The following is a 13,671-nucleotide window of genomic DNA, read 5'->3' on the forward strand; positions in this document are numbered from 1 at the left end:
GTCAGATATGGACTGATATGAAAAAGGCCATATATGGGCATATTAAAAATTGGGCAGATATGGCCATATATGGCATATAAGGGCCATATATGGCCATATCTGCCCAATTTTGAATATCCCCATATATGGCCCCCTTATATGCTATATATGGCCATATCTGCCCAATTTTTAATATGTCCATATATGGGACCCTTATATGCTATATATGGCCATATCTGCCAAATCTTTAATATGCCCATATATGGGACATTTCTATATAAGGCCACTTCTAAAGTTTTAGTATGTCCATATATGGCGCTCTTATATACAGGGTGTTTCAGCGAACACTTTCAAAATATATTTAAGGTGGCCTGTGGCAGATAACCCAATTCTAGTTAATGAGCTGGCCTACTCGAAGAGGCGGACATTACTTGCACAAAAAATTGAAATGCATAATCGACTATAATCAACAAAAATTCACTAATTCAGTTTTTAACTAATTACCTGATGGCCCATATTGCAATTTACAAATTGAAGCCGGGGAGTTCGCAAGGCGATCCACTTGGAACGAATTCTCGGGATGACACCAGTTTCGGGATATTAATTTGCGAACTTTGCGGAGAAATGCATTGGCGTTCCAGTTAATTTGGTGCTTCAATGCATAAAGCAACGATTTGTTAAGAAACTAATTGGAACGCCAATGCGTTTCTCCACAAAGTTCGGGAATTTATATCTCGAAAGTAATGTCATCCCAAGAATTTGTTCCAAGTGGATCCGCCTGGCGAACTCCAAGGCTACAATTTGTAAATTGCAATATGAGCCATCAGGTAATTAGTTAAAAACTTAATTAGTAAATTTCTGTTAAATATTCGATTATGCATTTCAATTTCTTGTGGAAGTAACGTCCGCCTCTTCGAGTAGACCAGCTCATGAACTAGAATTGTGCTACCTGCCACAAGCAACCTTTAAGAATTTTTGAAAGAGTTCGCTGAAACATCCTGTATATGGTCATATTTGGAAATTCAATAAATTAAAATCTGGGTTTTTACATGCCAAAACCACAACTTTATGATGAGGCACACGCTGGTGATCGAGGCATTCCGAATTATTTTAACTCCCTGTGGTTTTTAATGTGCACCCAATGCATATGGCACACAGGCATCTAGTGCATTTCACTTCCATCTAAATGCCACCGCGCCCGGGATTCAATCCTGAGCTTTCAGTTCAGTAGAGCAACGTACGTACGCCTTAGCCACTACGGCGGGTCTGGAATTTTATATGAATATCTCCAGTAAAAAATTCCAACCAGCTATCAGCTTACATGTCTGTTGGCTAACCCTAATTTCAGACCTTGATGGTCTACTAGCCAATCGGCATACAAGTTTACAGGTCTACAAGCCTACAAGTCTACTACCTGTCTACTACCTATTCTACTGTTTGTCGGTATGCCATTGTACCGGAGACCACTGTTCAAATGTGTATTGTTTATTGAATTGATGAATTCTGACTGTGATTGTATTACAGTCTTGCAGTCTTAATTAGAATATATTCAGTGCCCTTGAACACTAGAGTATGCCAGTCGGCACTTAAGATGGCTCACTGCATAAATATGCTCACCATTCCATCCAAAACTTCAGGTCATGGTATGTGTGTGATGTGGAAATCACATTTATAACATCTGAAAGCAATATGAACAGAGATAAAACTTTATTGCAAATTTCACTACTACAGCAGATTACCCAATTGCTGCAAGGGGTACCAGTGCACTGCTTTCAGTCTCTTTTCCATAACTTCCTTTGACACGGTGTCGTCCGCGTTGTGAAAACAGCTGCACAAACAAATGAACCATTATTGCCATACGACAGAAGACTAAGTACAATACTTGTTGTGTTGATTAATACACTGAGAAATGAGGAATTGAGCATAAACATTAAAAGACTAACAAGTGGTGAAAGCAGCACAAGTAATATTTATGACTGCTTTGAAGCCAGCTTTGTGGCTGGTGAAGGGCCAATTGGAAGCAAATGCATATTTTCAAGTAATTGTAGGCCAGGCACACCAAGCTGTTCTCATTACACAGATTCCTATTGAATAGCAGCAATAATCCCAACATAGGCCTTACTGCATACCTGCTTGGTTAATTAATAATAGTACACACCGTAAGTTTGCACATTATGAAAATTCACATATTTTTCCCCCTCCCACACAATGACCACACAACTCAACACTGCAACCGGTGGCCTGGTTTTGACTTCGACTGATGATAATGGCCAGCTGCGGATGCCAGTGGCAGTACCAGCACTGGAGCTATCTAGTGCTATATGCACAAAGCTAGTATTTTTCCCTTTTTTTTTGTCAGTCTAGACAGGTCATGCCGCGCATGCATGGAGTGATCAGACTGCTAGCGTGCCACATACGGTTGCAAGCTAGCTACAGCACCCACTTCAAGCTCAAAGCATTTCAACATGCTTTGTAGAATGGCAGTCGTTAATTCAGAAGGTACTTCGGCGTCAGCAAAGTACACATCTGCCATTAGAGATGGCCGCATGAAAAGCTGAATGCTACCAGCAAGGCAAGCAGGAATTTCCGCTGACCCAAGACTGATTTTTACTCGCAAGTTGAAGTAGCAGTGCTTTATAGCTCAGAAGCCTCTGGACAGCTGTTCTGTGTAAATTTAAATGATACAGAAGGAGGCTCGCCGACTTACAAGGAAGCAGGGCATTCCAACTACAAACTTCAATGCAAGCAGCGACTGGATGATGTGCTTCATGTGGCGGCATGGGCTTCATGAGTGTGCTGTGTAAATTTAAATGATACAGAAGGACGCTCGCCGACTTACAAGGAAGCAGGGCATTCCAACTACAAACTTCAACGCAAGCAGCAACTGGATGATGTGCTTCATGTGGCGGCATGGGCTTCATGAGAACATGTCAGCAGCTGCCTTCTACATACAAAGAATCACAGACTTTCAGTATTTGTGATCATTCCCTGGCACCGGGAGGCAAGTTTAGAAGGCTGCCAGTGGAACTGTTGTGTCCATTGGTCCTAGAGGCACAGAACATGATTTCTGATGACACTGTCATCAAAAGCTTCAAGAGAACTGGCATCTGAAGCTCAACTGACACCACTGAGGACCACCTACTATGGGACGACACTACTGAAGTTTAAGAAACTGGAGGGCCAGCCAGAAGTGCAGATTTCTTAAGCTTAAATTCTTATTTGAAATGTATGTTTTCAAGTTTCGAAAATAAGACTTGTCCATTCTTGTAAGTTACACCTTTGTTTGATTCTTTGGTAGCTGGCTTTTCGACACAATCTTAGTGTGCCGTAGATTAGGCTGAACTAGGTGGCTGTGGAAATTAACTTAAGATTTTACCCTGCATATAACATAGCCTTCCACTTTGTGTCATTTTCTTAAGTGTTTAAAATAGGAATAAACAAATGCATAAAAAATACCTAGTGCATATGCTCGTTCCACAAGAAGTATGCTGCAAAGTATCAGCAGGACTGGTATACTGTAGCGATTCCTTTCCCTTCATTTCTATATTGAAATTTTCATTCACTGCACATAGCCAGCCAATCATGATCATGTAGGCAGAATGCTACCCTTACAACGCACAAGCAATTCCAATAGAATAATTACACTATCCCAGCCCTAGATGCTTTCATAAAGTGTTTATGTAGCACATGGGCATCATACATGAGCTAAATATTCATGTACCTGTCCACAATATTTTATAAATGCTGTAACCACAAGGAAGTTTTCACATATACTGAAAAGTTTTCACAGCTGAAGTCATGATAATGTTAAATTTGTTTAAATACATTGGTACCTCTGACCAAATATTAATGGCAAATCGACAATAGAATGGATTTCAATAATACATTAGAGGGAATGTGGGTGGCCAGCTTCAAACTTGAGCGCCATGTGACATTAGCATAACTACAGCATGAATGCATCCTGTGATGTATCCAAGTTTTTGTGATTGAGCCTACTTCAGCAAGTTGTCTGGGGGGATGTATGAGCTGAAGCAAGAGGCCAGAACAGGGACTGCTTGCACGAAGCCATTTACTGATGGGCAAACTTACCAAGCAGTAGAAAGGTACTTCAGGCTTCTAATTTCGTTGCGCTGTGTCTGGCAGCGCCTGAGGCAAACATATAGCCGAGCTTTCAAGCGACCTTTTACTATTGGCCTACTCATTCACATAGGGTCACAACACAATTACCTGCCTGTCTCCAGTGGGTGAAACTTTCCCAAGAGAATTTTTTGCCCTGCTACTTTGGTGAGTGCATCAGCTCAGTTTGTCTTGTCAAAATGGCTCCCGCTACTTCACATGTAGGGTGCATTTGTTTGATTGCCCTTGTTGTGGATTGCCCTCCTCGGCCGCAGGAAGTCGTAGGTTCAATTTCTACCACCGCACGGCGCCCACTGATTCAAATGGACACAAGTGTACCCCAGCATGGCGTTCGGCTTTCTTCAGGGAGAGGAGCCTGTGCTCTAAATACCAGTCAAAACCCTCATGAGCACAAAAAGAAGTAGGTCTGGGCCATTCCCAATAGTGGCAATTTCCCATGTGGTGCCCCAAATTCCCTTTCGAAGCGCTGAGGTCCCATAATGGCCAAGCACCAGGTGCAGTGCAAGGACCTTATGAGTGTTGTTTATGTGTGTGGACTGCTTGAAAACTCTTGAGGACTGTGAATGAAGGAAGAAGAAACAGAAGGCGAGCCAGGCGCAGATTGCGTGCTTGGCAGTGCTCAGAAAAGAAACAATAGAGAAGGAAGAAGAGAGGTGGGTGCCAAATGGGCAGAGGGGGCTAGCAACTTAGAAGACGCAAGACCAGTGCACTGTTTCGGGAGCTCCTGCCGTGGTACCTGAGGCAGCCCTGAGGACAACGCGCCTGCCTGTCGGTGCAGACGCAGAGTGGCGCCTGGCGTGACGCCATTTGGAGCAGGCCTGGCTGTAGCCTGCTCGTAGCCGCCTGTTGGAGCATCTTTAGGCTGTGTCCGGGGTGAGGCCTAACCGAGGCCTTTGCTTTGAAGCCGCCTCTTGCTCGAGGTGGCATGTGAGGTTGTGGCGGTGGAAGCAACCCGCCCGACAGCCGTTTGAGTCCTCGGGCCATGGTAATGCAGCCGTCGCCTGCCTCATCTGATGACCATTGCCGTCACCCTGCCTTGGCTGGCCTTCCACGAGGGTCATCATGCCTTGGGTCGCCTCCAACGGAAATCGTCGCGACAGCTAGACGATCTACCACTGATCGACGACACCATCAGGAATGTAGCCATGAGACGTACTGGCTCTTTTCTTGAACGTTGCGCGTAGGACTTAGTGTAGACGTGTTTGTTTTAAGGACCTTTGATATGTACTCTGTGTTTAGTGCTTGTCTTGTTACAGTCATCATCTTAAATTTTGGTTCACATCGGTTCGCGCGTCTCTGACGTTCATTACTGCTTGACTGCACACAGACATACGTGCCAAACAACTATCCATCACACCAGACCGGGAGCATGCTTGTACCTATTTCACCGGTAGGTACCTAGCGGCTGCACTTGCCTCAAGGCAGCCGAGGCTGATGCTCTTCAACAAGGCCATCTGTCGTTGGACAATAAGTGCCCAGAGAGCACGCATGAAATCTCTTTCAAGATGTGAACCTTCACAAGAAGTCGAGCACCAGGCCAAGGGACATCTCTACCCATCAGAAAGAAACGGAGGTTTTCTGGCGGCACGGGGATTTGAACTCAGTACCTCCCACATACGAGGCGGATGCTCTACTGCTATACCACTACTGCGGTAGATTCATCCAGTTGAAATGGTTAGTCATGAGGATCTGAGACCGCTTTAGCATCCAAGAGAACCAAAAATTGGGCAAGCTGTTATGTATTCATGGTTGAAATGTTGAAAGCGGCATGGGCAAACGCAGACAAAGGAGTGCTTGCACTCTCTTCATTTCTCTGCCCCTCAGTCTGCATTTGTTTTTTAACTGCTTTAAACATTCTAATCGCTTTAGCTGTACCCATGACTGTTATTTTCATTGTCGACCTATTACAGCACCTGGCATTGTGTATATAGCGCAGAATGACTAACATGGGAGTGCCAATGTTGCTGTGACTGCCATGTACTTAACAGAAAAATTTATGGAGGCGTAATGGAATAAGATGAGCGTCTACAGCTCCAACAGTATCCCATATTATTGTTATTAAGCCCTTGTCTTCAAGGAGCCTACTGGATAATTATTAGGATAGGAACTTTTCCTTGTGTGTGTTGAGGGCTTTACTAAATGCATTAGGAGCAAGTTTGAAATTTTTTTGAGGCTACAGCACCAAGTAGTTCACAAGAAAGTTTCTCACTATTAAGCAACAATGGGAAAGAAGCATTGTTGCTAATATTCAGTAACAGTGACGCACGCTGTTTGCGGCGGTATGCATGAGGAAACAGTTCCCTTTCTTTTTGCTTTTTAGTTTCGCAAGTTTGAATTTGACTGTAGCACGCTGATGCCTACAAGATGAAGAGAAGATATACAATAAAGCTTGCTCAGAGTCGGTTACTTTAGCGAGCCCTGCTCAGATTCTGATCGAGATGTATGAAGCTATGTATGGACTAAATGTACTATCACATATTTCTACTACTAGCACTAAACTTAGTACTAAGTTAAACAGAAAGATACTAAAGAACTCTTCCCTGATACCCAACAACAAACAGCATGCTTGTGTGTGCGTCACTGATGCAGAATGTAACTAACACTTTAATTGTGTTGCCTCAAAAATGAACTTTTTTGAGAACTACCCAATGCTCCGTCCCCAAATAAGGTACGAAAAAAGCAACCTCCTCCCACAGTGGCTAGTAAGGCTGCAGCTAAGCCCCTAACGATTACAATGAAAAGCATGCAAGTTATCAATTGGCTAGATTGCCATGCAGCGCATAATACAGGATGCCATTGACCCATGGACGAAAGCCGTATACCCTGTCGTGATGAGTGCTACAGGTGCTGCAAATGTTATCGCAAGCAATTATAATGCTGACACTGCCATCCTAGACACGCTGTTCTGCGTAAGTAGCTGAAGGGCCTCCTGCAACAACTTGGCATTCAAGTCAATGCCATCACTGTGGAAGACAAATTGGAGTCAGATCCATCACCAAACTTGTCAAACGGCTGAATGTGGTCTCAAAACAAGCACTGGTGTTGCAGTTTTGAGGCAAACCAATGAATGCATACAGGTTGAGAAGCAGCAGAAAGTTCGAAAAACTGAATTGGTAAACTTGATTCAGGGTATCAAGGTAAGAATATGCCACCGATACTCAAGGCAGGCAGATGGATTTGTTTTGTGCCCATGTGAACGAGCGAGCCTGATGCACAAGATCGCAAAAAAAGCTCGACCAATTCTGTTGCCTCAGATGCTGCTGGACGCAGTGCAGTGGCAAATAAAGACCTGAAGTGCCTTCAGAAAACCAACTTACTTGGTTGGTTTTGCTTTCTCGTTTTTTGATCTGCTATGTACTCCTTCCGAGTAATCATTATAGATGCAGCATCTGCTTTTTAAGTCGTTTTTTTAGGTTATTATTTGGTGGGCCAGCGCACATGCTTCAACCTACCTTCACATATTTTTAGAGGCAAGCGTCATGCTGTGCGATAATCTGGATTGTCTCTTATCACCTCTGGTATACTAGGCCGTACCAATCTGTCATGGCACATGGCTATGATGTGGTTGTATTAGGGGGTCCTGGTGACTCCAATATTTGGTTGCTTTATCATTAATGTGATGCCCCAGGATGGTCTTGTTCAGTACTTATAAATATCACATTTCTTCAGTAAACTGCAGTTGAAAGTAAGCGCCAAACCCGTGTTTACGCAAACCGATCTCTGCTCTACCATTTTCCAATGATTATGCTCTCAGTAACGTGCTTAAATAGATTCTCATTTTCTACGGAAATTGTTCATGTGTGTCACAATGGCTCATAGAGAGATTCAGCTATACCTTTGCAATCCTCCACCTTTAAATCCCTATTCATCGGCTTACAGTAAGAGTCTTAAAATCGATTTCGCTCCTTTACAGACACTTTCGCCCATATTTTCACTGCACATGCTTTCGCTCTTCCCTTATATCCTCACAATTTTCTAGTGGCCCCATGACCTGTGCAGCACTCTCCAAGTGAAACAACTTATTCCATACATTTGCACTCAGTAATTTCATTTCTGTAAGCTCTGTACTAGACACTAGCTAATTATTTTATTCCTTAAAAATTTTATTTCTCTTTCATAGCAATTACTCTGGCTGCTATTAGAAAATAGCAAAACATTATTTTATAATGCCTTCAATGAATCAACCTTCAATGATTTAGCCTGCATATCATGTACAGCATGCAGCTCTTCTGCAATGTTTCACCTTAATCCAAAATTTAACTATCTCGATCTAGATGCAGATGCTTGCTATGCATTGCCCTTCTTGTGATTACTTTTATATGTGCACCTATGATTCATCGCAGTGTTCTTAGAGTATCACGGATGAACATCAGTTCTTCCTATTTATGGAGGTGGTGTTATGCAGGCAGTGTCTGACAAATTGAACATCTTTCTAAAGTTCGGAAAGCAGACACAATTCTATATGAAGGAAGAATAGAACCTGATCACATTTCTTTCTCATACAATCACCCCCAATGAATATATAAACAAAAGAAAAACTAAATTTTCTTTTAGTTATATATAACCTAAGAGTAACTCATTACCATTAGTTTGCTGAGCTATCTACAACTGAAACTGTTGCAGCATGTCAGAAATGCTACAGTGCATTGCACATTATGTTTATCGTCAGTAAATGAGCATTTTCAGGCATCAAGCTCAGCATATCAAAGATATGATGTTGGCCTTTGGGAGGTTAAAATGTCCACAATTTTGGCCATCAATTCCATCCCGTATAATATAGGCCACATGACAACACAAAAGCATCCAAATAAGCTAACATGTTGACATCTTCAATGCCTATAAAATCATCAGCAACTTTCCATTTGTTGTTGCTTATATGAAGACCAAATTTACATGTCCCTTGCATAAACTTATGGCAAGAATATCATGATCACAAGTATTAATTTCTATAATTATGACTTAAACTCACTCTAAAACATAATCTAATAAACGTAGCACTGACATATATACATACCTGGCCAAAATATACCCAGAGCCTAACTACAGTGTTGGCCAATTAAACGAGGAAATATCCCTTATTTCACTTAAAATATAGTCTGTGGTACTTTACCCAAATATGACTCGAAGGAAACTGCACAAATCTGAGTGGCGATGTGGGCTTGTTGGTTGTTTATGTTGAAATGAGCGAGCTGTAGCGCGAACAGGGAACAAAGATATGAGAAGGCACAATGAAGTGCTACGTGTGTGTATTCTTTGTGCCTTCTCGTGTATTTTTCCGTGTGCGTGCTACAATTTGCTCGTTGCACAAATCTGTTACCAAGCTTCTTATCGTCATTTATTTCATCTTTAAGGGCCTCTGTCAGGGCATTACGTTAGGGGTGGCATATTCATGCAGTCGTCTCTAGCATTCACTCAAACCATTACCAAATGTTCACACCCTAAATGTATAATTGCTTTTAATGATGAACAAGTCTGCAATTCTATTGTCTGCGAGCATCGACAATACATATCCTGACCTCTGCAGTGACTGATCCGCTACAAATTATCTTTGAGGTTCTTAAGCTGCGTGATTTTGTACTTTTATGTTTAATAATGCACTACGTGAGACCATGAGTATACTTTATATGGCTTCGTTTTCAAATTTAAGTAACTTCAGGGTGATGAACACACACACACTTATGGAAACATGAAAATGAAAACCAGAGGGGGTTTGAATTTACCATGTTTTTTCCATTTCCTGTGGATAGCCACGAGGTGCTCCAGCAATGACAGTCCCCTGTCTGCACCGCCCCATGGAGGCCAGCTGCCACTGAGAAAACACGGATTATTATTATTATCAGATATTAGCTAGCAGCATCACATATGCAAGCCGACTTGTGTAGAACAGTGCAAGACAGTTGAAGTGACATGTACATTAGGTGAATATTCATTTAAGACACATGTAACTGCAGTCATCCGTGTTGCTGACTGCATGTCTCTGCAGAGTAATGCAAATAGGCGTGCAGCTTACATGATATATGAAGCTCAAGTGCACTGTGTAGGTTATCAAGTTAGGTGTTGTTCTCTAGAGGTCTTTGTGATCAGTACACGTGATGCCATATGCACTGGAATGTGATGGTAAAGAACCGAGTGCTCCCAGTCATTCCATGAACTCAATACTATTGCTGCAGCTACGTGATAGCAGAATGCTGTATGCACTAATTCAAAGAGCTACCTAAAACAGGGTGCATGCCATAATTGATTACATGAATCACTGGGAAAATGTCACTTGGTGGCTGCCACTAGACATGGGAATGGTTAAGCAGCGCTGCAAAGTGCTACTCAATGCTGGTTCCTAATTCCTTACATAACATTCACTACGTCAAAGAGCAATGCCACTAAGTCCTGACCTGTCTGCCATGCAGATAAAGGTTACACATTGCTGAAGTTGTGCTTGCAGGATGTGAAAAAAAGCTGTCCAAAAGAGAATTTAGCACATGGACAAGAATGTCGAAATGAAATCTAACCTCACTAAAGTTGTGGTATAGTGGCGACATTTCACACAATATTTCAATAGAACCACGAAAATTTCTGTTAAATTGAAAGCTTGCCTATATTGTTGTGTTGTACCCATGTATTAGTGCTATGACAAATCACAACATTAAAAAAACATAATGGCCCCCCCCCATGCCACAAAATTGCTGCAAAACCAGAAAAATGTTGGCTGGTATCAAAGTGGAGCCAATGCACACGAACATGCTTGATAATAATTTACTGGTAAGAGTTCGTGCAATTTCTTAGTCCTGATGATAGATTGATGATGATAAATAATAATTTAGCCTATAAACACATCCATGTAAGTCCCGAACAAGTTGAGATATCCATGAATCTAGCTTCCTGGATCTTGCGTTTTACTGACCTATACCAGAAGGATACGCCACATAAAAGAAAAACCTGCATGCATGCCGGCATCTCTATGATACTTGCAGTTGTCAGTTAAATAATAAATCGCACAGCTATAATTTCAGTCAATACAGAAAACAAATCAAGGTGAACACGGTTTCTTCAATAAGTTGTCCCAGACTGACCAAGGTGTTGTGTACTAACAATAAGCATTGGTGCACACGCTTCTTGGACAGCCCTGGGCAGTCAGGGGTGGCCAAGCGAAGAGCCTAGTATACATATTGAAAATCAGTCTGCACTCCAGTGAGCCATACATCCAGAGAGAAAAAGATCTCCATTTGTGTTCTCCCTCTGCAGCTAAATCTCCGTACACCTTGCTGGTTTGGCACATCCCATTTGCTTAGCTCACCGAGGAAAGACACTGCATTAGAACGTTTTCCTTGTCGTTTGAACTTTGCCCTAGATCAGTTCATTGCTGCACATCTATGCAGCCGACATCACATGAAAACAATTTAACACTTTATCAGTGACAATCTCTCTCATTTTGGGAATGTTGTAGTAATCTTACAGTTCAATGCAAGCAACGGCGTAAAAGTTCCTTCACTGCTAAGAATGACTGTTGGCAAATTTTACGCATAGCAGTTATATCCACTAGAGAAGAAAAAAAAAACTCTTGATGCAAACAGCCGCAGCTATGCTGTGTAAACATTTGTATAGCCTTTCATATGAAAGTACCGCACAGTTGAGGCCACCTAAAAATACTGACAAAGAAGCTGTGCTGGGGCCGTATTCTGAAACGTTCGCCTAGGCGAAATTTCGCCTAGGCGAAATCAGCGTGCGCGCTGATTGGCTGGTTGAGCAAAATTTAATGACGTCGGGCTCAACCGACCCAATCGGCTCATCCAATTTTGCTGAAACAGCCAATCGGCGCACGCCTGAAAGCGAAAAAAGAAATTTCGCCTAGGCGAACGTTTCAGAATACGGCCCCTGGACAGCTCTTAGCTAGCGGCATCAGCAACAGCAGCAAATAGTAATAACGAAAGTTGATAATTAATAATTGCATTTAGTAATGTCACCAGGGTGATTTGGAGGTCCGCCAGCATGACAAAGCCCACTAATATAAACGAAGTTGGTTAAAATTCGGCTAGACGAATCGCCTAGCAGCCAGCCAGGTACACTCCGTCTCTGCAAAGACTATTACAAGGTGCCGCGCACACCACAGTGAAATAAATGCAAATGATATAGCTACATCTAGCTCCAAAACTACAACCCTGAATTCAAACATAAAACAATACAAGATATTTCATAGCGTGTAGCATAGCATGACTCGAAACAAGGACGATCGATCGAATAACGCAGACCTTCAATCAAATTAATATGACAGTCAGCCTCTGTGCTAGTAGATCATTCGTACTTGTAATTGGGTTGACAGGCTCGATGTACATACGCCACGAACTCCAAGGCAAACATAACAATAATAGGGACTGTATGACGAAACTGAAGGAGCGGATTCGCCCGCGATTTTGTGCGCAACGGCGACGAGCGACGAAACGGGCCGTCGCGCGAACAGATTGCTTGGTCTTTTCGCTCAATCGCTCGGTTCTAGAAATTTAGAATACGTCGCTCGTCGCCAGGAAGTGCTATGAGCGACTAGCCAATAGCGCGAAGTCGGAACTGGATATACATCAGTCAAGTACTACCGATTGTCGCACGGAACGAGCAAACGACTAGATTTTGATACGTGCAAGGATAATAACGTAGTGAAATATTTAGAAATATTTATGCTGCTCTTTACACTAAAACCCGTTAAATTAATAAAGCAAGCGTCACGCCAGTTTCGGCGAGTATTTGCTGCCCTCATAAAGGCAACACCGGGGAGACGTCGCTCGTCTCGTCGCTTGCATGCTGTACGACTTGTAGGCGACGAACGAACGCGACAGCCATCTCTCCATCGCGTCGCTTGTCGCTGTCGCGCGCAAAGATCGCGTGATGCGGTTTATAACTGAAGTGCTATGAGCGACTATCCAATAGCGCGAAGTCGGAACTGGATATCATCAGTCAGTACTACCGATTGTCGCACGGACGAGCAAACGCCTAGATTTTGATACGTGCAAGGATATAACGTATGAAATATTTAGAAATATTTATGCTGCTCTTTACACTAAAACCCGTTCAATTTAAAGCAGCGTCACGCCAGTTTCGGCGAGTAATTTGCTGCCCTCATAAGGCAACACCGGGGAACGTCGCTCGTCTCTCGCTTGCATGCTGTACGACTTGTAGGCGCGAACGAACGCGACAGCCATCTCCATCGCGTGCGCTTGTTGCGCGCAAGATTGCGCGAATGCGGTTTATACTTTACGCGGTATCGCAACACGCACTGCTTCAAATTATGCAATAGCACATAGCAAGAGGGGGGGGGGGGTGGGGGGGGGGGGGGGATTGTACACCTTTGTAAAAGTTGCGACTGCAAGTGAATCGCCCGCACGCATTCTCTTCAGAAAAGGTCTTCTCGGGCGCCGCGTCCACGTACGTGGCAGCTCCATCAGCAGTGACGCGGTTGTGCAGTTTCACGATGAGTCACTGGCGTATAATCATCACTGCACTGCGACAACGCGCAGCCACGGTATTCAAGTTGAACCGTTCGCGCGACACATACAAACAAAGCGATCGCCG

General features: G+C 43.1%; 1 long non-coding RNA gene across 5 annotated transcripts; it reads right to left on the reverse strand.

Moving 5' to 3' along the window:
- Nucleotides 1-930: 930 nt before the first annotated feature.
- On the reverse strand, nt 931-10,223 carry LOC125945754 (uncharacterized). Of its 5 annotated transcripts, none has more exons than XR_007467139.1 (3): nt 9,837-10,223; nt 1,719-1,807; nt 931-1,657 (listed from the first exon to the last, which is right to left on the reverse strand). It is a non-coding gene; the product is annotated as an uncharacterized LOC125945754 (long non-coding RNA). The 5 variants fall into 5 exon arrangements; XR_007467141.1 differs by lacking the exon at nt 9,837-10,223 and adding an exon at nt 9,227-9,804; XR_007467143.1 differs by lacking the exon at nt 9,837-10,223 and adding an exon at nt 9,131-9,181.
- Nucleotides 10,224-13,671: the final 3,448 nt, after the last annotated feature.

The sequence above is a fragment of the Dermacentor silvarum genome, chromosome 1 (assembly GCF_013339745.2).
Source record: "Dermacentor silvarum isolate Dsil-2018 chromosome 1, BIME_Dsil_1.4, whole genome shotgun sequence".
Classification (NCBI taxonomy): domain Eukaryota; kingdom Metazoa; phylum Arthropoda; class Arachnida; order Ixodida; family Ixodidae; genus Dermacentor; species Dermacentor silvarum.